This window comes from Apis mellifera, linkage group LG6, assembly GCF_003254395.2.
Source record: "Apis mellifera strain DH4 linkage group LG6, Amel_HAv3.1, whole genome shotgun sequence".
NCBI lineage: Eukaryota > Metazoa > Arthropoda > Insecta > Hymenoptera > Apidae > Apis > Apis mellifera.
In genome coordinates, this window is record NC_037643.1 from 13,441,512 (window position 1) to 13,468,807 (window position 27,296).

The following is a 27,296-nucleotide window of genomic DNA, read 5'->3' on the forward strand; positions in this document are numbered from 1 at the left end:
ATACGATTCATTATTTATATTTCATATGAAGTATTTTGATTGGGCGAAAATTTTTTAATAGCGATATGATAGAATTTTATAATTTTTGCACTTAAGAAAATAACGCGAAAAATGAACCAGAAAATGATCTATAATATAGAAGAATTAGGGTAATGAGTAGAATCTCATTAATCGGAATTCAGCACAAAATGTAGATGTACCTATAATGAAAATTTTTGACTGATAGGAAAATTTCTCATCATACAATATTATTGAAGCTCTTATTAAAATTTGAACGAAAAAAAAAAAAAGTAATTAAGTGTATTCTTCGATCTAAATCGAATATTGTAATTAATTCTAATGCATCTTCATATCAAAAATTCAACTTTTGTATCTTCTTTTCTATTATTTTTTTATTTTTAAATTTTCGTTCTACAAATCAAACTGTAAAAATATAGACAATAAACTGGTATAGATTTCGCGTAATTATGTTTAACTTCAACAGAATATAGTAGCCACAGCATCTATCCGTTGTCGGTCGCAAGACACTCACTCCAGTAATTAAGCGGTAATGAGGTATCGTCTGGCACGGCGAGTGGATAAATAAAGTTCCAAAGGTCGATGTGTATATACTATACGGCGAAGAACAGAGGAAAAGGAGAAAAGGTTCTAATGGAATATAAATCTTGTAACTGCGTGGAGGTGGAGTACGTTTATCGTTGAGTGCGTGGTCGAGATTCATTTGTAAGAGCGTTTATTGTTCGTCCATTGCGGTTTATCCGTGATCGATAAAGATGTCGGTGAGGATGAAGAGGGTTGTGTTAATGGATTCGTTACTTTAACCAAAGTTGTCCTTCTATAATTCATAATATATCTTTCTTATCGATTAAAGACGATAAAAATTAGTTTTCAAAAAAATATTTTATTTTTAGATCTACGTTCTACGCTTTCTGTTTAATAATTTCTTTACAGAGCCTCATAACGAGACGTGTCAGCCTGTTTAAAATTCTTTCCAAGTATTACGACCAATCTGTGAACTTTTTTCTCGTGAAATAATACCGTTGAGAACTGTTTCCGTGTTCGCTCGTGGACCACCAGTAAGAGGATTATCTCGGAATGGCACCGGTCCTCTTATACGGTCGTAAGTATCGGCACTGCAATCGGCTTTGACAACAGTAAATGGTTAATACACTTTGATAACACGAATCTAGCCTGTTTGGTCGAAACACTTATCGGATAACTGCTACGAATTATTTGCCACAAATAAGATCTAATTGTTGATGGTCAATTCAAGCACATGATTTGTCAATAAAATTAACTGAAAAATTCCCAATTTTTAAGACTTTACAATATCAATCAAAAATATCGAAATATCGAAATATAATTAGAAAAGTACCTCTTCATTTTCTTATTTTAAATAAATATTTTGGGAATCCAATAATTATTCCTTTCAAGCATGAATGAATCTTCTCAATAATATAAACTAACCTCTTCTTCTTCAATTTTGTGAACTTTTATGAATCAAATGAATATTGTTTTCGATATGAATACAAAAATCCTCCTAACAGTTTTACTTGCAATCAAAAACATACAGCTTGTGAAAAAAATTATCACTTTCGTTCGCTGATTTAGTTTTGTTTCATGTCGTCAGATTGGTAATGATTGACATCGTGCGACTGAAACTGGTGAAACCGCGCACGCGTAGATTGATAGTTAGAAACGAATCGTTCATTCCTCCTTCGGCGCTGCTGTAGAAGGAACATATGCGACATTCTCTCACGCGATTGAGGCGACACTCTGTGGATCGTAATAGATCAGTTGGTAATTTCTTATTAATAATCGCTTCGATTTTTTTTCTGGAGCGGAAAAGTGAACTGCGTCTCGTTGAAAATTGGCTGTAATCATTGCATTTTTCGTGGATACACTTCGAGAATTGTCTCTGTGAAATTTCTGTGGTTTTATATGTTGGAGATGATTGATTGGAAAGCAGTATTGCGAATAAAGATGGAATCAAGAAAATAGAGAAGGTTAGGAAATAGAATGGATTATGGTTGAAATAAATTTATGTTGAATCGTAATTCTCTTGCAATACTAGCATTGATATAAGATACTTAAATGATAAGAATGTACGATAAATATTTTCTAAATAATGTTTTATTTTTTGGTCAAGAAGATAACAGAGAAAGTTTACGAGATAGAAGTCGAAGTCAGGTTGTGAACAGATGGCAATTTGTATTAGATGGAAAAAATGAGGAAGGGCTGGATCAAAGTCCTTGCGGTTGGTATGTGTAAAATACCAAGCGTAGCTGCACGCACGGCCCGGAATGTCAGGGCACGGAATTTCTCGACGATTTCCCTCAACTGTTCTCGTAATATCCTCATGCTAGAAAATTTATATACATTTCTTAAATCATAGAATCACTCTCGCGTCGATTTATCTAACCTTCCACCATCGTAAGTGTACACATAATCTAAAAGTGACAAAGTTGAAAGAATATCTAATTCATTTACGTCATTCTATCATTAAAAAACATACTTTCAAAAAATATATAGCTCGATTCACAGTTGCAGGTCAGGTTTCAGAAGAAACAGATGTCTGAACGAAAGCGAGCAAGTGGCTAATTGACTAACGAGCTATTCGTGGCTCGTACAACATTAGCCGTCATAGTCAGAAAATATTGAGAGATTGAGAGGAGAGAAAAAACAAGCAAAGCAACCGATACGAATAGGAGAAAGACAAAGAAGAAAAAGAAGAAGATCGTCTGAAGAAAAGAGAATCGCGAAGATGGGCGATCCTGTTTGAGTAGTGGACTGCTGGGCCAGCGGTGGTTCTATTGCTTTTAATGTAATCGAGCCGGGCGTCCTTTATCATCGCGAGAAAAAATGGCCATTTAATCACAGCGTTTCCCGACGTGGGGTCTGTGCGCACCCCTCTGGCGCGCCGCCTCGAGAATCATTCCGATATTAATAGCGGATGGTTTGACCGCGTAATATGAGGAATCGTTGGCGCGCGCGTATAATATCACTCGATCGTGCCAAGTGGCTCGAGGAACACGCATGTTACACGGCCGAGAATGACAAATTAATCGTCTGTTTGGTTGGCCCTGCTCAACGCATCGAATCCTATAATACGGCTGAGAAATGACATTCAATGGAAGGAACATTTTGTTCGATCATGATCTATACGAATCGTACTATACGGAAAGAAATTAGTTTACAATTGAGAATTTTAGGTTAAGTTTGGAATATTAATATATTATATATATTTCGTATATATTAAATCCATGTCGTCATAAAATATTTGATATGATTTCTAGACAGCAGTACCACATATCTAACTAGGAATCTCATCAACTGATCACCTGCAATCACATTTCCAAATAGAACATCACGGTCGGATGGCGCTGCAGTCGAGGAGGATTGCGGCTGCTCGAGCCCGTTACAAAGTCGGCAATTATCGAGGAGGAGTGGCCCCAGTCGACCTCTTTGAAAACGCGCGTTACTCGATGTCCTCTCCTCCGTCACGATGGATGCACTCGCGGTATGCCGTTGATGTCACGTGGACTGGGCAGCGTCGGGTCCCGTAGGTTAATTTCACCGCGATAAGATCGTATGAGCGGATTACGCGGCGGAACACGATCGAACACCTGTAACGAACATGATTTTCTTATGAACGGTGGAACGGTCCGCGTCCGGTTTTCCCTCTATTCGAGAGTTACTCGATACGCCCAATATTTTCTCGATATCCATATGAGCATTGGTAGATGGAGAGGCGGAGAAGAGGAACTCACCAGGACATGTGCGCGATTTTTTCAACGCGCGATGGGGATTTCAGATTATACGATCGGGGTTAATGACTGAGGTGTAGCCGAGCGGTCTAGGAATACCGCTCCGAGTTTTCTTATCGATTACATCTTGATTAGGGAAAGCAATGGACCGTATGAAACTGTTGCACGAGCATTGGAAATTCATAATATGCCTTGATATGCTTGAGCTGGAAACGATTTAAATCGTGGAATTTATGGAATTGATGGTATTTCAATCGACGTTTGTATGATTATATCTTTATTGCATTTATAATACTATTGATTTATTTTTATAACATAAAAATGTCTTCGCCTTCTCATATTTCTTAATATATATATATATCTATTGTGTTAAAATTATACATTATTTATTAGCTATTGAAAGTTATAAGATTAATGGAAAAAGAATGGTTTTTTGCTAGAAAAAATTAGAAAAAAAAGTACTTGTCAAATTATCTTCTATATGAATTATGATTAAGTGATATTCATATTTGTTTAAACATTCTTATACTTTTTCCAAAAATGTATTATCACGATTCATAAAATAACATCTTTTACATATCTATTTAAAAACAGGTGATGAACAATTATTTGGAAGAAATAGATTTGGAAAATCCGACCACCCACGGCAAATTCGTGTAGGCGTTGCATCAGTGCTCGGCCGAGCGCGGATAAAATAGTGAGGGAGAACCGGTACTCTTCAAGAGTCGTCATTCTATTCGAAACACTTTCTCTGGATCGTCGATTGATCCTGAGGACACGATTCAATCCAGTTCAATGGTTGTGTTCACTGTTTCATTATTTTTCATTTTCTCACCGTATCAATAATATATAATCATATATTCGTTTCAATTTACGTATATTCTTAACATTGCGATTTTGACTTTGGATGAAACGGAATTACAAAATGTTTTTGAAAATTAGATAATATATACGTGTATATAATTCAAGTGAAATGTTGAACATAACCTCAACAGAAAAGGATTAATTAAAATCGAAGACGAAGAAAAGTTCACCCGGTGCACAAGGCTACGATATTCCTGTTCCTTTTGTCCGCACGGATCGCTGCTTCGAGCAGCCGAGCTGAAAGTGCCAACGATTAATAACATGATACGCACGCAGTGAGGATCTCTCGTACTCGCCATTAGTCGTAGCCGCGCTCTTATCGCGGCACGGTCTCTCCACGGTTACGGTCACGATTTCGGAGACACTGGTGCGCAACCGACCGTGTAATTTACTGCGAATCAGCGTCAATTTAGCGATACTCGACTAGATCATCGCCAACCTCTTTTATCTATTCTGTTCGAGTAGATAGAGCTCATTGGAATTATGAGAAAAGCGTATTATTGGAACGAGTTTTTAAGGTTAGGTTAACAATACAAATTGAAGAACTTTTCGAGACTTTAAAATTAACGTATTTTAATGTAGAAATAAAATTCTTTCTTCATCATGAGTAATTGCATAATTTTTACTTACTATTTAATTTTATAATATTATTTAAAATATAAAAGTTATGATTCACAAAACACTTATTTTTCTTACTATTACGAGTTAATATTTTTTATTCGCAGAGTATCGGTAATATAATTAGAAAAGAGAGGAAACAGAAATAATATGAAGTCGTTAGTAGCAAGATACCAATGGTAGAAAGGAAAATATAAGGTAACAAGGAAGTAAAACGGAAATCATATTGCATGTGTCTATCTCTAAACTCTTCTTCTGATAGAGACGAGCGTACATAGGGATTAAATCGTGTACGAGGCTCCACCTGTGAACAGCATTGCAAGTCCAATCCTACGACTTTTCATGCAACATTGTGAAGAACATACGTAGCGCTTCCGTAATATTACCTCAAAGATTATACGGAACAGGATACTTTTATTAAAATCCGAGACAGAAATCTCGTCAGCGGTCATAAACTTCAAAGTACCGACGATAAGAACTGTGGGGGACACGAATCGATATCAAGGCGGTGTCCTATAGGGAAATTCTCTTTCATGGAATGCGGACTCATTGCCCGGCGTTATAAAATTAAGCATCGCGTTTCAACATGCAATCGCGCTGTATGCTACCAGTTTCTCGTGATGATTCGTTCACAGGAGAATGCAAGCTGATTGCCTGGAACATTATGACTGTGGTATACAGGATGAATATTTGCTAATTTTTAATTTAATGATTTTTATTTAACTTATCTTTGTTGATTGGGAAAGTCGAATTAACTCGTTATCTATATTGTTAATATTTTCAATTTTATAATAATTATACATGTATACATATATATATATACATATATTATTAAAATTGAGGTTAATACAGGCACAACTATATTAATTATGATTATAAGTGAGAATTATATTTTCGATATAGTAGAATCACTGAATAGATCACTATATTGTGAATTCAATCGAAGATCAGGTTTTAATACCTCGAACGTGGGATTAGGACAGTGAAATGTTGCACGTTATGGCACTGTCTGGGAAAGGATCATTTTCGTTACGTAATCACATTGAATAGGCTAGCTTTTGCACTTCGTCTGCGTCACGGATATGTCGGTCCACTGTTGGATTATTAACGCCTGTTTTTCCTGACAGTTCTATAGTAATTTGTATAGCCTGATGTCATAATGTGAAACGTTTGGAATGTTGACAATGGAAAATTGCCAACAAGAATTATTTTTAGATGATGCTTTTGAATTACAATTTGATTTTATGCTTCGAAACGAAATATTTTTTCTTTGATTAAAATAAATAATATAATATATCTATATAATATCTATATAAATATATAAATATTTCTCTGCGCTTTATGTACATATAAAATAAATATAATTTCTCCTTTTCAACATTAGTTTACGGAACGATCTTATAACTTAAACATTTCTCAAACAAACTTCCACTCGGTGAATACTCTGTCTTAATGACTTTATTACGAAACTAATGTTTTGAAACGCACGCGAACGTGTCGCCATTTTGATCGATGTCTCGTTATTGTCATCGTTGGTGGCGTTGTCGTCAGTGATGTTATTTCTTGCACTCGATCTAGCATCTAGACTGCTAATAATAAGTTACTAATGGAATCCCGGCTTACGTGGGCGAATCGATAAATTATCTCGGCAAAAGCTTATTGGACAAGTTGCATTGCATTGTGTTATGATAGTCATTAGAACGTTAGGTGTAATTAAAGCATGTGTTCATAGTAACAGAATTTTTAACGATTACGTATAGGTGAATCCTACCTTACTTTGATGACAATAACAAATAAATATTATTGCAAAAATAATACACAAAACTTAAGATTTCTCTTCATTACATCATTCGATCTAAGAATAGATTCAAAGAATATTATTACAAGAGTGAAACAGTAATTGAGGATTCATAGCCAACAAATCCAATTACAAGGAAGCCATGCTGTGAAATCAAGCATCGCTTGTAATTGTCATAATAAGGACTATATTGTTGCCGTGCGTCAATTACGCCAAAACACGCGTAACACAAAATGTAATCGGCTCCTGTCATGCAACGTTAATGGTTCACGTAACGTGTTAAGCCGTCTTCATTTGATATTTCGCGATTGCCAATTTTACATATTGCTATTTCGAACCAGTTCACATAAAAAGAATATGCACAGGTATTATCAATAATGGATAATTTGATCAATTATACAATTATTTAAGAAAAATTTTCATTTCATAATTATTGAAAAGAATATATATAGGTTAAAAGCGAGCAAGATATATCATGTATCGTATATGAATTAACGAAATTTGAAATTTTATCTTCGACTAGAATTATTTTCTGTATACAACTTATTAATATCGTTATTAATTCGATCGATCTTGAACTAATAAATGTAAATTGATGCCAGCTACCATATACTTTAACGTTTGTTTCGTGCTGGCGTACAATTCGAAAGATTACCGTATATCTGCGCTTTATTAAGATAGCGATGTAACATGCCTATAGAGGCGCGCATAGTATCGGTTTAGACGCCGCGAGTCTACGGAAATTCCACGATCTGCGCGTGCGCAATCATATGCCCCGGGGAGTCATGTGATGCGCGGTGCAAATGCGCAATTTACTCAGGAAATCACCGACCTCTCGACTTCGTCGCACGTGATCCATTGGTAGGATAAAATTTTGTTAAAATATATTTTAAAGATGGAATTGCTTTAATACGATTCAATATTATAAAAAATTCAATATTTCATTTAATATTTTTTCAACAAAACAATTTTAAATTCATAATAAAGCCAATTCTACATTCTACTTTTCTTTAGAATTTAATCTAAAGAAGATCATTCGAAACTGACTTGAAGTAAAGTCATATTGGCATATCACTCATCGCGCAACACTAGTATCGTTGCGGCGCATCTTGTAAGCGAAATTAATAGGGAATAGGCGAAGATCCAGCGGCACTCGAGTTTGTAATCACGGAATCACCTTCGTCGGTCGACCACCCTCAAGATTTCCGCACGCAAACCGAACGAAGGCCACCAAGGCCTTGGAGAACTGCCGCGTAAATCCGTGTCCGCCGGGTAAACCGAGATACAATTAGGATTTGCCGGTGAAAAAGAAGCGGGCCTCGTTCCACTGCCAGTGCAGTAGTCCGTGCTCTTCGTGGCTTTATATCTGATCGCAAGGTTTACACAAGGCGGGGGACATTTTACGACTTGGACTTTGAATCGAGTTCTGGGCCTTACTCGAAAAAATCGTGATCACGCGTGCTTCTGGGTGTTCCGGCTCGTTTGTTCGATCGATCCAAGATCGATGACGGTGTGAGTTGTAGGTTAGGTGAGGTTTCTGAGATTTCTAGTTAGTTGGAGAATAACTTAGTGAACTTGCAATTCTCAAGGTTCTTTAAGTTGAACGATGTATATTTGTAGTATATGTATATTTAGTATTGTATATTTAAAGTATTGTAATATAATAATAATCAACATCATTAATATTTTAATTTAAAGTCATAAATTGTTTTTTCTACGTGGAAAAATATTTTAAATATTTATCAGTAAGAAGAAACTTATTAATTGAACAATGTAACGATCATTCTCCATCTTTCATATGCGTTATATGTAGAAAGATACATTTCGACATATGGCGATGTCATGAAATGCAATCCATATAGTGTCAGTTGATTTGGTAACAATGCTGCGTGTGATTCACGCACACCGATGAATTCATGGAATCATCAGATAGAACGAACGGCTGTCCCTTCGGGGAGAACTCGAGCAAATAGCAATGCGCCATAGAATTGATTCACGATAATTCTGACCTCTCGAAGTACGTGTCACAATGACCGGATTAATTTAATTATTTCGGATTGTAGAGAGAAAATTATGAAAGATACGTGTCACAGATTTATATACAAATTTTGAAATTGAATTTTGGGATATTAGAAATTTTAAGAACTTCGCAAGATAAATTTAATAGACTGATCAGATCCTTCGATTTCTGATATTATTCATTTTGATAATTGATCAGTGTCAGATCTCGAGAGTGATTACATTTAAAGAAAATACTTTCTCGCTAAAAACCATCCGAATAATTCAGGAGAAGATAGCACGGTAGCTGGTCGATCGCGCGAATTCCAACGTGACTGCTTTCGTGCTTACTGCTCGTTACTCTCTCTCCGTTAACCGGATCCAATATAACTGCGTCTAAATCCTGTAAATGCGGGCGTTACACAGCTGTGAGCTGATATTAGGAATCCTATGGATTCTACCAGTTTGTTTTGCATTGTTGTTTCCGAAATTGCACAATCGTTTACTTTTATTGTCACTTAAAAATTACTTAGTAATTCTCTGAATTCTCTTCTCTTCTTTCTTTCTTGAAAACCAATATCTTGAATTTATTCTCTCAGAATTTAATAATTTCTTGATGAAACAATTGACAATTTTAAACTAATTTGCTTGAAACGTTATACATTTTCCATGCAATTTCAAATCTATATTAAATTCAAAACATGTCATCCAATATATTCATATTACTTTTAATCACTCCATATGTATCTTTTCTTGCATTTCCACCTTCCAATTCCCTTTTTCTCTCTCAGTTTTCCTTTCCTAACTCTACATACACATATATACTCTCTCTTTCTTTTCTATGCAGCGTCGCATCGAAGCAACACGACATGGTCCAGCTCTCCTCCAACGTACGTGCACGCGCGCGTAGGTCGCCGCTCTTCTCTCGAGCAGCCGATGACGTGTTCGCCGTGCGTTTCGCGGAATGCCACGAGCAGGCCTGATTGTAACGGAGCTAGGCCCGCGGGCCACTTCTCGTCAGAGCGCGCCGGTGTGCGAGACCGAGCACGTATGCGCGAGCAGTCCGCCGCGTGGGCGTTTGGCTCGGGCAGGTGGATGCCTGGCCTGCGGCGCTAACGCGCGATCGGCCGCACACGACCAAGCCATCGCTTCGTTCCTCTTTGGATCTACTTTTTCGATGATCTCCTACGATATTCTATAAATACTTGCTCGAGTCCATTGCATATTTACATATTGTATTATTAATACAAGTTTCAAGTTAACAATGCCAATAATAATACTTTGACTTGAGACAATGATATTGAAATAATGAATTAGAAATATTTAATTTACAAGTGTCTTATGGATAGTTTTCTTTTTCTTTTTTTAATAAAATAGACTCGTTAGTTTCAAAAGAAGTATTTCTTTGAAATAATATAAGATCATCAAAGAAAGTCTCTACTATTTCAACTAACAGTTAACTAACAATTAACTATCAATGATCGTTAGATTGTGACACAGGTTGGACACGAGGGCAGCCCATAGTGGTTTTCTTTGACCGATGGAATAAATGGATAGCAGTTTCGTGAGCATTGCCTTTGTTTGTGTTCCTCGTGGTCAGGAGCTTGGGAGCATGTGCGGTGATTGCCGTAACCATCGGGCACGCCTGCCTCACTGGCTGACTGCTCGCCAGCTTGGCCACTCGCTCGCCTCTCTCTCTCCTCTCTCGATGCCCCCGCTATCTGGGTGCACTGGCGTGCACCGAATGCACTTTGCTGCATGCTACACCGCCAACTCGACCGCTGCCAATGTATCACCTATCTACCTGCGCGACTGTACGCAACTGTCTCCCCCTTCCTCTCTCCCCCTCCTCCCAACCCTTCTTCCTCTTCTTCTTATAACCTCTCTTCTGCCATCCGTTTCCTCCTGAACCTCTCTTGTGCACCTCGACAGGTCATTTTGCTCTCGTTTCTTTGGGTACCTGCTCGATTCGCTATACTTCTCTTTTCGATTCTCTTCGCGGATATATTGGACTCTTCTCCATGGTTGCTTCCTCTGTGCTTCTCTTTCTTGCCTTATTATAATTTTATCTACAATGTTTACTTTCCATGCATTTCCGTTTATCTGATTCTTTCAGTTCTGATATTGGAATTTTCTTGTACTCTGAAATTTTATTTAATATTAAAAAAAAAATAATATAGTTGAATAATAAATTAGTAGAAATATAATAGAAGAATAATAAAAGTATAAGGATATAATATATTAAAGATAAAAATATTTAATAAGTCTTTTTACTCTACTAGAAAGTGTTTTGTTGAAGTAAGTAGATGAATCATTCATATATCAGACAAATGTTTGTTCTACAAATCTCTTATTTGTTAAATACTTACATTTTTCATGCATGTTTTTTTATATCAATGTATCATATTATTACTCTTCCTTTTTTCTTTTTCTTTTTCAAATCGTGCACTCATTAATTAATGCAAATCTAAAAAATCCTCTTTTTTATTCCCTTCAAAGTTCTTGTCTCTGCAATTTTTCACATTCTCTTTCTCACCTGACCTTACTTACTCTAACCCACTCACTTTGCTCTCTCTAGGATCTCCTCTCTCTTGTCCAGCATCTTCCGCGCTCCCTCTCTCTCTCTCTCTCTCTCCCTTCCTCTCTCTCATTCTTCATAATCATGTATATCTACTATTCCTCTCACTCTATGACTCCGGATCCGACCACGTTCTTCCAACGCGCTTATCTGCAAGCATGGGAGAAGTGACTCACTCGGTGAGTGGTACGAGCACTTGTCGCGAGCATAGCCGCGACGCAGATGCCGATTCCTTGGGTCCGATTCCCCACTGGAAAGTTCTTGGTTGTGTGTCGCCCGTGCGACGGTTGCGTAAGTCGATTTTACAAGCGAGTCATGCATGTATACGCAGGTGGACATGCTAAAGCGCATGCGCACGACCCTCCCGCCGTGAGAACGTTCCATATCACGATCCGATTTTCGTCGCGCCGGATGTCTAAGTAGATAATGCTTCGTTAATAATTAGATTTTGTAAATTATAGAATTTGTAACGTTTTTCTTCAACGATAAATAAGATTTTTATGTGCAATGTGTTTGTTGGTATATATATTTGACTTGATATTTCATTTAATGATATGTAGAGTTAATATATCTATCCATTTAAAAGAAATTTTAATTATATATGATCACACTGATATTGAGAAATTAGTAATTAACAAAATTATAATGTTTTGGGAATTTTTATCTATATATATATTTCATTCTATATATCAGATAGAATTACTTATTCAAATATTCTTTATTCAAATGACAAAGCGATGGTATAACAATTAAAAATTTCAATTGAATTATAAATTATGATGGTTCCTTTTTATAATTCGTAATGTTTGGGTGGTTATGGTTTGTAATGTGAACTGGATGAAATATAACTTACCATGTACGTGTTACATGGTTTGAAATGTTCTGTATGGAAAATTTATTGGATTTGGAGAATGTAGAAAGTGGTAATCGGAATAGTTGCATGTTGAATAGCACGTACGCGTATGGTACACGGGAGAAACTCTATACCGTACTGTATAAGTGACAAGTCAAAATGGTTGATTTACGCTGGATCCGGTGTGAAGGCGGATTTTTTATAAAGATAAATATATATGGTGAATGCTTTGACCATTTGTACTATACCTAAGTTCTCAATATATTTTTATCTTCTAAATAAAATATTTGAAACAAAACTTATCTCTTTGACAAATGACAAACAAATAAGTTTTCGTTTTTTAATAGATAAAACAAGAGAATAAATATTTTAAAAATTAAAAAATTTTCTATCACATCAAAAAATTCATACTAACCTAAAATTGACAATCTTCACTCGCAACAATCAAAACAAGAAAATTTTAACCAATTATTCACACTATTCATTTTTCACAAATCACACATATTATCCATCGATAGAGAATCAATGAAGATATTCTTAAAGCTGAAATATCAAATACCGGTAACTTCTTCTTATAATCGATAAGTCTCGAATTTCCTTTGCCTTCCATTGTGAATAACGCTGGTAATACTGCGAGAAATTTACGAGCGACATTTTTGCCGGTTCTTGTGATAATCGACCACAGAGCATCGAAGTTTCAGCAAGATTATATTCCTCGATGCTGATATTTCCTCTTACGCTCGCGCGTATCCCGCGTGGGAGTGTGAGATCGGATCTCGTTCAATTTCGTCGAGAGTTAATAGCCACACGACTTCACGTAACGGCACCTTTTTCCACCGCGTCGCATTTACTTTAGGTTGTATGCGCACGCGTGCAAGCGCACAATGGCGCATTCAAAGCGCGAACGGTCGATTATTCGATTACCGACCCCGATATGGCGCCCTCTCGACCGATTGAAATTTTCTTCAGCTTTGAGAACGCTGCTTTTAATGATCCGCGCCATCTATATGCTTTTTTGAGAGATCACCAGCGATTCGAGGACCACGCCTCTACTATGTTGTTACGCTTTATAAAAAGAAAAAAAAGAAAAATGAAATAGTGAATTGGTGTGAAACGATGAATGTTAAGAAGGAAACAATTAATAAAGCAGTGAACGTGGGAATGGGTGGATGAATTCTAATGTTGAGTGTTAATTCGTTTCGGTAGAGAAGAATGAAATCTTGTGTCGAAGGTGAGTGTATGCGATTTTAGGTTATACAGGGATGAAATTGCATTGAGTCGTTCACGTTAGTAGAATAGATTATTCTATTTTTTAATACTAATTAGAAAAATATGATATAACATATGTTGTTATGTATAATAAGAAAAATAATATTAGATGATCGATTTTCTAATTTAATATATAATTCAAACGGAATAAAACTTTGCCATAGATTATAAGTTATACGGATTTGTGATATGGAAGAAAGTTTTAGGTTAGGAAATCGGCTTTAAGAGATATAGAAGATATACATTCATTTCATGTTCTTTTTAATCTACTTCAAATCATTACTTTATATAATTTGTTTTATTATTTTATTAAGTTTATTAAATTGTTTTAAATACATAATAAAGTTAGTTATATGACTAAGTTATATGACACTGTATCATAGTATATCACTTTCTACGGTTATGTTCATTTTAAATGCAATTATATTCATAAAATTGTTTGACTCGTGTCAATATTCGAGTAAAAGCAAGTCAAATGAGACAAAACCACGGGAAATTCATCATAGCTGCTTCTCTATAATTAAGTACTGCAATGTAACCTTTCGACCCCGTTTCGAGATTCTGAAATCCCTCAATTTCGCACGCCGCGAAACCTGTTAATTAGTTAATAATTAATATCGATTTAATGACACGTATATTAGTGAACGTGAATCTAAAGAATAATACAAGCATCATTCAATATGTATGTTATATATTATAACAGTAGTATTATATTAATTACTTCATTCATTAAAATAATTAATCAAGTGACTAAAAAAAAAAAAAAAAAAAAGAAAAATATGAAGATATGAATAAATGAATCATAACACTTGATTATTAAATAGAAATTAATTATACTAAATCATCTACTTTCATTTTAATTTTATCTTTTAATGTTTAGAAGATATATAATTTAAATTCATACTATTAATCCTCATAATCTTTTTTATTTTATTTTTTTTACTATATGAAAGTATATTACAAAGTATATTTTCTAATAGCTATAAGTCTTCTAATAAGCCATAAATCTTATTTTAGAATTTAAATTATTTTTCTATTAAATTCTATTCTTTCATTCCATTTTACTTCCGAATTCACAGTTTAAGTGGAAAATCATATAAAATAGGAAACAACCATCATATGTACAATAAGTTTAATTGCGGTGAGCATCAATCATCGTACCGTTAATCCAATAATTAAATGTCTAATCGCGTTTGTCGCTTCTTCGAATAAAAGATGATTAAATCGATGAATATTTTGAGAAAAATTTTTCTATCTTTCTGAACAAAAATAATTAATCAATATTTGTAAATTATGATCCCGGATCTTATCTCTTTTTCTGTTCTAAACTCATTTGAAGATCACGGTATTCCAGAATCGATAAACTCGTCGTCTCGTCATATTTTATTTTACAAAATCGAGAAGATATATAATACCAAAAAAAAAAAAAAATTGAGAAAAAATTTTTTGAAAATATTTTTAATACCCAAGTATATATAATAAGGATTAAAGCAATAATTCCTTGTCAATCATGACTCGATCAATTAACACGGCAGATTAAGGAATCAATCACGATTCACGGGCGAATGCATGATGCATCCGATCGATCGATCGATAATATTAATCACCACTCGGTTTCCTCTTTATTCAGCCGCGTTTCAGTTTGCAATAGTAATCTCTTCCTCGCAGCAGGATACCGCAGAACGCAATAATACACCGGTGGAGTATCTAACGCGCGACTAATAACCGTTTTACTCGAAAATTAATTACGAGATTATGACAAATCTTCATCCCCGCGAATTAGAAGAGCGTAATCCGATTATACTCTTAGTAATTCGGCCGATAATCGGCCGATCCAATCGTGAAGTAAAAAAAACGATAAAAATTGCGCACTCCTCGAATCGCTCGGTTGATCGTTAAATTGAATTAGTTCCTCGAATCGCGAATCCTTCGTCATCGCGGTGTAATTAATCATTGGCTTAGAAAAAGAGTACCACCGTCCGCTTCCATCATTGTGCAACGGTATAGATATCGGTTACTCACGACACATCATGTCTGTATCTGTGTGTGTGGAAACGTGAATGTGGGGGAGGGGGGGAGAAAGAACGCGTCGAGTGTAAAGATAGAAAGTTCGACGCGAGAAATTGACTCAATTTGAGGAAAAGAGAGTGGCCAGATACGCGTGAGGATAATTGCCAAAGGGGAGTGAGATTAATCGATGCAAAAATTTTTTTCGAAGGCTGATTAAAATTATTAGACACGAATTTTTTTTTTTTTTCACTCGGAAATTTCATTTCAAATAAAGTAATTTTAAAATTGTTACGATTCGTTATTGTTCAATTCGGAATATATTCGAAATTTTCGAAATTTCTATAATATATATATATATATCTCTACGAATAAAAAAATCTCTCCCTTTAAGTTCGATTTTAATTAAGATTAAAAATTCATTAAAAATTCGAAAAAAACGTTTTGGTTTAACGGGAGAAAAATTCGAAATTCCCGCCGCTTTCTCCCATACTCGTCGGCGTGCGCGTCGAGGCGGACAGAAGCCGGATAATCGATTCGTGGCAATCGACTTTCAGCGTTTATCAGCGGAGGAGATCGCACAGAGTGTTCTATCCGCACGTTTAAATGATTTGCTTCGATCGATCCGATCGATCGAGGCCGAGCCTAATCGACGAGGAACACCGGCTCTTTAATGAGCGTCCACCGAAATGTCACCGGTGTCGGTGAAAGCTGAAAATCGAATTCTTCCGGCGACAACGTTTCGCAACGCGCATTGTTAATCGTCGAGGGATCGAGAAAAATTACAGAGAAGAAATGGAAAGTATTTTTTGGTAAAAATTCTTCGACACGATTTTTTTGAAAAATAGGCATCGAGATCTATTTTTAAATATTTTATAATATTAATTATTATATTATAATATTTCATAATATATTTTATTATAATTTTAGCTAATCTATTGGATTTTACTGATCCTCAAAGAAAACAATCTAATAAAAAATAAAACTACAATCTCTTATTATCCATTTCTGTATTATATCTCAAAATTATCGGTTTTACAAGTCTTCCTCTTTTCATATTTTATCCAACGAAACGCGCGCGATAAATTTCGCAAATCCTCGTTTGTAAGAAAAAAAAAGAAAAATAGATAAAAGGCGAACAAGGGAAAAGCAATAAACAAGATAGTTTATTGTTTCATAAAGCGAGATTGAACCTTTGTCGTATATCTAATAATTCGAGCGCCGATAAATAATCGCGTAATCGGTTTACTTCGCAATATTCGCGTTCCTTCGTGAGTCATGTCGGTAATCTCTAACAACATGCTCGAGAAACGACGATATTTCAACACGCGTGAAACTCTCGAGGTGACACCGATTATTAGATACGATCGTGAACGGGGAGCTCGCGTATACGCTAAAACCGACTTCGTCGATTATAATACGACCGACTTTACCCACGGATAAATCCGCTCGAATAAAGATTCCTTTCCCAAGACGGATGTCTGATTTTTCAAGATGGCGGACGAACGAACCGAGGTGTGTCGAAAAATTTTTACACGTATTATTCTATATTTTTCAACCAAGTGTATATCTGCTTCTTTCCGATCAACGATTTTAAAAATTGTTGCAGGTTCAAAACGAGGATGATCTTCGAGACGCAAATATACTTAAAAGTAAAAGTATTTATTTTCTACAAGTGGATATCGATCGTGGTTCGTGTCCATTCTTCATCTTCGAATGAATGTTACAATCATAAAATTAAAGAATTTTTATTCGTGCAAAAATAATCATTCTCATCGCACGCTTGCTCCTCCCTAAATCCAACAAGCTTCGAAATCTTCGAGACGAGAACGAAGAGAGAAAGAAAGAAAGAGAGGGAAAGAGCTCACGATGCCAAAGGAACGATCGTATACGAGTGTTCACGATTTTACGCCCGCGAGATCGCCGACTACGATGGCAATTAGCCGATAGCTCGATCCTCGTCGAGGGACGGGAAGAAAGAGAGTGCGAGGAAAGGAGGGAGAGGGAGGATGATCAATGATAATGATTCCTTCGAACGTGATCGACACGGTTGGCGGATCCGCCACGTGTATCGTGGATAACAGGCAAAAATGAGAGAGAGAGAGATTATACTTCATCGCTTCGATTTTGTCCCGTGATCGATCCTTTTTCATTTTTCCTTCAATCGATCATACGAATTCCTCGAGGTTAGATCCGTTTTATATATCGAAATTTATTGATTCGTTTGAAGATTATGTCTTATCATAAGTTTCCAGAAACGAAAATTAGTTTTCTTTATTTATATATTAATTTTGTAAATTGTGAATTGTGCAATGATATGTCGTTGGTTATGATTAAGAAACGTTTAGGATTTTATTATATTGGAATAATCAAATTTCTTTTAAATAATTTAATTCATTATTCTAGATTAGCGTTTTTATTAAAATTTCATTGGATAAATTGGAATTGTTGAGTTACGTTTATTGTATTTTTCGTGATTAAATTTTTATATCAAATTTTTCATGATAATTGGTAGCTGGCAGAAATCGAATAAAATTCGAATAATATTAAAAAAAATTCGAGATGAATTTTTAAATGACAAATTAAATAAGGGATTTGTCGCGCGAAAGTAATAAATTATGCTCGTTGATCCAATCTAATCGGATCTATCTTGATATTAATATGCAATGAAATTCGATCGAGGCTGTACGATTAAGTACGAGATAGCATCGAGTATATTTCATTCAGAAACTGTAGAGACAAATATTTCAGTATGAATTTCAAAAAAAGAATAATACGAATATATTTTTTGAAAAATAATAAAATTTGAAAATTTTGTCACTTACATCGAATAAATAAAACTACCCCCCCTCCCTCGTTACTGAACCGACATTTCCATTCTATTTTTTCTCTTTCGATCTTATTATCCAACATTTACGAGTTAGCAAGTACGCACGATAACCTGCCAGTTTCGCGTCGGTTAATACGTCGCCAGAAGCGAGTTAGGCTGTCGAGAAGAATTGCGATAGGAAGTTGAAGAGGTGTTGGAAAAGAGGATATTTCCGTGTGGAATAGATAAAAGGGTAAAATGATGGGGGGGTAGGAAGAACAAAGTGAGAAATGTGAGAACAAGTAGTTTGAAACAAACGTAGATTTCAGCAGAGTAATGTAGAAAATGATGAGGAAGATAGAAGTGTAGAGAGAGAGAGAGAGAGAGAGAGAGAGAGAGAGAGAGATTATACTTCACGTTTAAAGAAAAATTAGAAAAAGAGAAGAAATGAAAAAAAAAAGAAAAGATAAAGAAAACAAAATTGGATTAATCGCGTTAAAAAAAAAGAAAGAGTCGTTTAATAATAATATACTGAAAGACAAGCACAAATGTGATCCGGTAAAAAAAGGAAGCAAATAAGAGCCGCGCGAAAGAAACGAAGAAGAGGAAGACACGAGAGGATGTCTAATAGATTATTAATTTACACGTCGAGGATGCTCCAAGGGGAAGGCGGAGTGCGCTGGTAGCGGCACACCTGTCCCAAACCTGTCTCGCTTGATTATCTTGCATTATGCAAAACGCGTTTTTTTATCGCGCCGCAACCCCCTAATAAACGGTTGTCCGGTTAACGGTTGACATAATACGTCGGCTATTAGTACCGGTGATCGAGCCGTTTTACATCCACACAATTGCTCATCCTTGTGCTCCTCATTCCTGATGAAAAAAGACAATGTATCGTACAACAATTAAAAAAAATTATTTCACGTACATGAATCTTAATATGTTTGCTATAAGATTGGCTATTGAAAAGTACGAGTATTTCGAGTACTCGCAAGATTCCTCGCGAGCCGCATTAATCGTGATTCGACGGATGACGACAGTGTATATCGGGCGGTAGTGAAAAAAGGAGGAGCATCGTGTAGTCTCTATCTACCTGTTCGTACGCGGCACGCACGCCCACCTGGGTAAGCGTTGAATTTATCGCGTTATTAATCTGCGAGCTCGAGTGCCGCGCGCGCCTCACGACGGACGACGACGGATTTACGCGCGATGCGCGACGCACGATGCGCACACGTCGTTACGAGAGTCCGCGGGGCAGTTTCGTCCTTTGGCCGAGGTCACGTGCAATGAAGCCGTCAAGAAAATCGCCTGTCGAGACTTGACCATTTCGCGTGAATACGATGATTGGATATTAAGAATGGAATGCATTGTTGAATGCATTGTTCCATTTTCGGACGATATTTATTACCCGTTGCATCGTATTCTCCCTAATATTGTACGTATAACCTGATATAACCTAACTTTAACGTAATTAAAAAAGAATGGAATTTATTGTCCTGTTTTCGAATGCTTATTTATTATTCATTGTATTCTTCCTATTCTTATTCTAATATTATATTACTCTGATCTTAATTTAATTACGATCTATTCTAATATTGTAATAATATAATGTAATCTTAATTTAACGAAGGCAAAATGAAATGCATTGTTCCATTTTTCGAATAATACGTCTTAATGTATTGCATTCTTTAATATTATAATTAAGAGGAATGAAATTCGTTAAATACAGGATGATGTTTCCCATTTTCTTTATATAATATCTATGTTGATAAAATAATATTGTAATTATTTTTTATTTATTAATCTTGTTTCAAAAGGAGAATATAAGAAGGGGATTTAAAATTATTTTACCACCTATTAGGATAAAATATTTTTTGATTGGATGATTAATACATAAAATCGATGTATCAGGAAATAAGCAGAGAAGAAATCATTTCGGTATAGGGATTCGAAAGAGAACATTTGAAAGTTCAACGAATTTATGGATAACTTTCACAGCAGGAGTGATTCATACGTTACGTGGTTATATTTAAGATATCGTTTCTTTAAAGTAATCATTTTTAATATGTCTATTTGCTGCTATTATCTCGAAGAATTTAATTATTGTGTACATAAGAAATAGTTTAAAAAAAAAAAAAGAAATTAGTCAAATCTATTAATTATAAAACTAAGTTTCTACTTTCTATTCTGAATATTTTCCAAGATATTTTTATAGAAAAAAAAAAAAAAATCAAATTTCTATAAATCTGGATTTCAATGGGTATTTCAACACTTACGCTCGAAACATTCGAAACAATTATGAAGTTAAATGATTCATCGCTAGAAATTCATTCGTAGAAATCTTTCGCGTATTTACATATCACTATTGTAACCGAGCTATCCACTTAACAAATTTCTCTTCTGTGAATTCGATCTGTTGCTCGATAATAGTAATATCTAATACGTCGTAACAGATTGATCGTGGCAATTAACGATCGTTTATACGATCCGCGATTTCGAAACGTGGCGATCCAATAACGAATACATTACCAACACGCTATAACAAATTTTTCTCTCTTTTGCATTCAAATCTCTTTATTCGACGTTATTAACGAGTGAAGAAAAAAAAAATGGATGAAATTTAATCGAAACGTTTTATAGTTTAAAAATTTCGAATTTCATCTTGGAACTCGATGCGCATACTTTCTAGTCTCCCGTCGACTTCCTCGTCGAGTCCACGAGGAGCGATCGCGGACACGAAATGGCCAATAAGTCAACGTTACGTGTTGCAGGCCCATGAAAGGAGCCTCAAAGGCGCCTAAATCGGCGCTGAGCCAATTTCCCTGGCTCTGGCGAGAAATCGCATTTCCCGACAGTTCCTTTCCGATCCGTGACCGATACGATGCGAGGAGGACGATCGTGAGAGCGAGCAGAAACTGTTGAATCGTGATCGTAGATCCGTAGAATCGATGGATCGAGTCATTTGTACGTACAAGATATCGAAATCTTGATAGCAGAAGTAAGAATGTTTTCGTCGAAGATGATCTAAAAAGAAATCTCGAAGATTTCCTCTAATTACAAAAAATAAAAATTTAAAAATCCCTGTCCCATATAAACAAGATAAGAAAAATCATTTTGAACATTTCTTTTTTTTTTTCGATACACAGAATTTCAAAAAATTCAAGGATCAAGAATACCTTCGAAAGCGCAATTCAAAAGCATGAAATTTCGACACGGATAATCCTTCAAAAGCGTCTCGAGATTGATATCTCGAAAAGGGCCATGACCAATCGTCTGCCGATCTCTCATCACGCGACACATGATTCCCGCCTTCCCGAAGCGTTCGAACGAAGCGTATCTGGTTGGCTCTCCTCGCGTTCCACCGAGGCGAATGGGCCATACATGCAGGTATCCGGCCAGAGGCGATTAAAGAAAGCGACACGCCGCATATGTCACAGCGTTCACACGCCCCGGCGCTGCACCGACACCGACACCCACCGCGCCTCACTTGCCGATACCGGCAGCCCAGACCGTTTTCACGTTGCACGTGAACGCGTTCGCCTGTTCCTCCTGTATCGTCGCCTCGTGACTGTGTGTGCACCGGCCCTCCGAGATGCAGGTAGCTCTCTCGCGTACCTGACCCCGTGAATGCGATCGCGAACGCGCGTCCGTTCCGCTCGGACTGGCGTCCACACGTACCTATACACCGCTCTCCACCGCCGCCGCCGCTCCTTATTATTGGCCGGCCTCTGCGCCCACGGACACGTTGCACGGACGTAGCCCGCAACCTGCCTGTAATTGATTGCGCGCGTGCAATCATTCGTTGGACCACCGATCGCCAACCAACCAGTTTTCTCGATTCGTGTTTCTCCACGGTTCGCTCTTTGAATCTTTGATACGGATGGATGGGAGAGGGTGCCGATGTGTTTTACGATGTTTGGTTTGTTGTCTGGTATTGTTAGTTCCGACGAGAATCGTGCGGCACGTTCTTGTACGTTCTAGCATCATCCGTAGAGAACTCTAGCGTTGTCTAATAGAACTATCTTAATGTTCTCTAACTCTGTCGTTTCCTCCAATTCCACTGCTTTTAACCTTTTCTCTTTCAACTGTAACATTTATCAATTATTGATTAATTAATATTCTATTAATTCTAATTCACAAGAATGGAATATATATCCGTGAAATCGTTTCGATATCTTCGAACGCTCGAATGCTGCAAGAATTCTGGAACACGGTGGGAAGACGCTATGGATACCTGATCGCAATGGAGGCGTAAAATCGTGGAACAAAGAAGAGAGGCGCTCGTGTCGTGGTCGGAGAAAGCACGGACAAACATTGTGTACGGAGGTTCGTCCAGCGCGAGAGGAAAAATGGGTGGAGGGAGGCAGGTATGGGAAAAAATGGTGGGGAGGGAACAGCTGTTCGAAGGAACGAAACGGAACGGAATGGAACGGCCATTCGCGAGAAGAGAAAGACGGATCAGAAGGCAGAGCGCGGTCGTAGCGACCGTAAAATAAACAAGCTGGTAATAAACCGGCAGCGATGTCCAGCGTTGTAAATTACTCTGGCATGGAGAGAGACCTTACGCAGCACGGAGCCAGCCGCGTTTTATGGACCGCCCTGCACAATTCCCGGATCTGCGATGATGGCTCAATACAGTTGGACACGAGGTGTGCTTCCCCCCTCGTCGTGCGTCGCTTCTTGGAAATCGATCGTATCGATACTCTATATGGCCTTTAGAAATGCGCCTTTAGAAATGTTCTAAATTGTTATCGCCTACGAATCGAGTAGTATATTTGATTATTTTTAGATCGTTAGAAATAATATTTCGAGTTAAATGATTTTTTTATATATTTAATACGATTTTAACGTATCAATCGTGTTAATTTGTTTTAGATTTCGAGCTGAAGTTTTTAAGTGCGTTTACTTATACAACTAAAAATAGAATTATATTAAGAAAAACTCGGGCGGGAAAAGGTCACAGAAATCTTTAAACTCGATCTAAGAGTAATGTGTTCGAGACGATTTATCTCGGGTCGAAGGAAATCAGAGTGAAATTTTTCGATGGCCTCGAGACACGAGTGGATGGAATGCGTTAACGGGAACATTCAGCGAGGCTAGGTCAATGCCGATCGACCTCTCGCTCGGTTTCTTTGCCAAATACGAAGGTCGATCGATCGAGGATGTAGCGGATGACGTAGATCATCCTCGATCTTCGACGTTCCAAAAGGTCAACCCGTGTAATTCATCGTTCGAAGAAGAAAGTTATTATCGACTATTTTCCAACTTGAACTTCTGCGATTACTATTACATTTCCAAGATCAATTAAGCGGATTGCACGCTCTACAAAGTTCGATGAATAAAATAAATCGAGAAGGGAATAATCATTGAAACGCACGAACTTTAAATTATTATATATACGTAATATAATCGCCAGAATTCAAATTTCTTTTTTTTTTAATATATTCAAAAATATATTTTTATAAACACGACGTTTTATGAAAACATCTTCGGCCATTGCCGATCGATTCCACGTAGCGCTTTAATTCGCCCAGAATCTTGTCAAGTGACTTTTACCGGTTTTTCTCGTCTACGTCGTGACTCGATTCGATGCTCCGGATGGCCTTGAAAACGGCGACAAAATACGAAATATCACGGCGTAAATCCACCGTGTCGATTTATGTTCCCTTCGTTTTAATGTCAAACGGGAATAACACGAACACACTTGGAAAGGAGATAAGCGCTTATCAAGGACGAGGTCTATAAATGACGATAATTACAGCTTTAAAGGGTAAAGGAAGCCGCTTCAACCGCCACGATCAATTTTTTAAAAGCCCCGATATGATCGTGATCCCCTTAAAACGTTTCTATCCTTAATTAATCCCTGATTAATCCCTTTCATTTATTCGATTGCTGTATTTTCTGTTATATCCGTTTGATTTGAATCGAATTTAAAAAAATATACATATTGAGAAAACGGTATAATATATCTGTATATTTACCCAATGTATCTTAATCCATTTTTCCAAACAAATTAATCAAACATCTTACACGATTCGATTATATGTATTGGAAAAATCGTCATCATTTCGTACGAAAATTTCGTTTCGATTCAAATATGGCGTCCCACGTTGGTTCAACGATCCGAGATAATCGTTCGTTTCGCAATGAAACGTGAAGACGGCGGCGCGATGGTTACGGTGTTCCTTACGGTCTCGCGTACCAGCGTGGCCGTGGTACGCGTACGAGTCGCGTCCCGTTGATATCGCGCCAACACGCACCACTGATAATATCTTTAATTACCGCCACCTGGACGTGGAGAGAGGGGGCGCTCCGACTCGGCCAACGACAACACACCGTCTCGGTGCTCGTCGAGGGATCGAACTTTGACGAGTCGATTCGACTGTCGTTCGGATCGCGACTTAATGATGGCGGATAACGCATGCGCACAACTAGTCGCTTATCTTCGTATCTTGAACGATTCGAGCGAAGACTGGTTGGTAGGAATTTCTCGCAATGTTTAACCTGTCTTTGATTAATCGATTAATCCTTGTTCGTTTATTTAAATTCTATTAGATACAGGGAAATAAAGTTTGCAATATCCTCCTCGTAATTGATATAAATATCCAGTGATTTTGAAATTTTGTGACATAATAATAATAACATAAATTTAACATTATTTTAATCCAATTTATGAGTTAAATATGAGTAAAAATATAAGAGAATAAATAGATTTGTTTATTTAAATTATATTAGACATATAAAAAAATAAATGATCGTACAATTTTTGTAACTTTTTATCTCTCAACCCATAAAATACTCTCTGATTTTTGAATCATCAAATTATTGTACTTTTTACGCAATTTTAGAATACGAGTGACTTCATCCATTCAGCCACATTTCCAAGTTCCAAAGCCTCGCAGAAGACTTGCAGGCGTCCAAAGTTCTCGTTTCGTCTAGGAAACGAGCATTTCCTCTCGTGGAAGCCTCGCGTGGTCTCGCGATTCTCCACTCGTTCAACGTCCGAAAGACACGCCCGGTATTGCTTTCAATTAGCAGCACCTGGAGATCGGTATCCGGTACCATCGCGGCCAACGACAGAGGTGAGCTCGCCGCGCAAAAGTTCGCCGATAAAGCGAGCCGCGATCCTCCGCGGGAACTTAATAATGGTAATTACAAGGAAGCCATGAAAATTTATGATGTTATTCGGTCGAACGTGCGCGCGCGCGCGCCCGCTCGAACCGTATGGAAATGGAAGGTAGTAAAAAAAGAAAACTTTTTCCATCTTTCCGTGTCTTTTCTTCGAGTACTCGTCGAGTACATAAATCCATCCATGAGTTAACGAATATTACGATTATAATAACGTGATGATGATGATTGAGGTTTTTAGAAAATATATCAAAACGGATATTATACAAATTTATAAAATAATTATATCGAAAAAAAGTGAAATAATGAATTTAAAATTAACAGGCGATTTATAGGACGAGTGAATTGATTCGAATTATTTCGGGATTTTAGCATGCGTTCTCGAGGACGTGTTTCGTTGTGTCTCTCAATTTGTGTGGAATACCTGTATCCGCATATGCGATGCAATTAGCGGTCAACATCTTGCGATATTGCCAAGTATCGGCGCCAATATTGCTCGCGACGAGAAATTGGAATTGCGTTTGATGTTCCGACGATGGATTCCCGGCAAATGGACAACTCGTGTTGGCAAATTTTATAGTGCCGTTTTTTTGAAAGTAAGAATTCGGTATTTTGGATATCGGTAATTTTCTTTTTCTTTTTTTTTTTTTTGTCAAAGGAATTATTTTATAATCATCAATTTGTCGTAATTACAAATATTACGAATTATTATAAATTAAATTTATTCAAGTGATAGTAATAGTACGTTTATGCAAGAGAAAAATCAATGATTGGAAAAACGATCGAATTAATTTCTATGCAAATATTCTTAATCGACTCTGGCGTAAGTTCCCTTTTTTCTCTTTCTCTCTCTCTCTCTCGTCATTATCTCGATATTATTCAGCACTACGTTAATAATATGTGACTCACGACAGAGGAAAAAAAAGAAGAAAAAAAAAAAAACAAGTTTGATTTGTTTTTGCGGATCATTGCGGAGACCTTGCGTAGAATGCTTACGAGTCACGAATTATCCGCTTTTAATTTCACTATCTTGTCACGAGATTTCTACCTCATTTATCTAATTTAATCTCTTCAACCGTGGCATTACATTTAATTACTTAGATCTATTGTTTTCAATAATAAATGCAACAGTACACGGATATAGATCAATTAATAAAAGAAACCATATACTATAAAGCTACTATTTAAACGTAATTAATGTTCCGACTAAATGGAACGAAACTTGGATAGCAGAAAATAAACTTTGTACTTATGCATATCTTCGATATTTTTCATCTCTAACCTTAATCATCCTTAGGGCATCCTTTCAATTCGTGTGTTATTTTTATTATAAATACCATTTTACCACTTTACGAGGTACTATTTTATATCCATACCCTAACCTCAACGCTTAACATCAAACTTTAAACCACCAAATGATTATCCTATCTCGCAACGAGTACCTCGATCAAGCAACAATGTAGGTAAGTACACGAAGCAATAATCCACTACGTACAACATCCAGCCACCGTAAGCTCGGAAGCCTTCGAGCTATTCGACCAGTCGCGCAGTATCGTCGTCTCTCACGCGGTGGCTGGTGAGGTCAAGGAACACGGCGCGTCGACCGA

The 27,296-nt window shown here is 36.7% G+C and overlaps 2 long non-coding RNA genes across 3 annotated transcripts; both read left to right on the forward strand.

The window, feature by feature from the left end:
- The first annotated feature begins 1,741 nt into the window (after nucleotides 1–1,741).
- On the forward strand, nucleotides 1,742–4,093 carry LOC102653661. Of its 2 annotated transcripts, none has more exons than XR_409434.3 (4): nucleotides 1,742–2,006; nucleotides 2,150–2,433; nucleotides 2,545–3,212; nucleotides 3,297–4,093. It is a non-coding gene; the product is annotated as an uncharacterized LOC102653661 (long non-coding RNA). The 2 variants fall into 2 exon arrangements; XR_409432.3 differs by having other exon boundaries at nucleotides 2,153–2,433.
- Nucleotides 4,094–4,318: 225 nt separating this feature from the next.
- LOC102653634 lies at nucleotides 4,319–6,519 on the forward strand. Its single transcript, XR_409431.3, has 3 exons — nucleotides 4,319–5,149; nucleotides 5,357–5,447; nucleotides 5,512–6,519. It is a non-coding gene; the product is annotated as an uncharacterized LOC102653634 (long non-coding RNA).
- The last annotated feature ends 20,777 nt before the right edge of the window (nucleotides 6,520–27,296 follow it).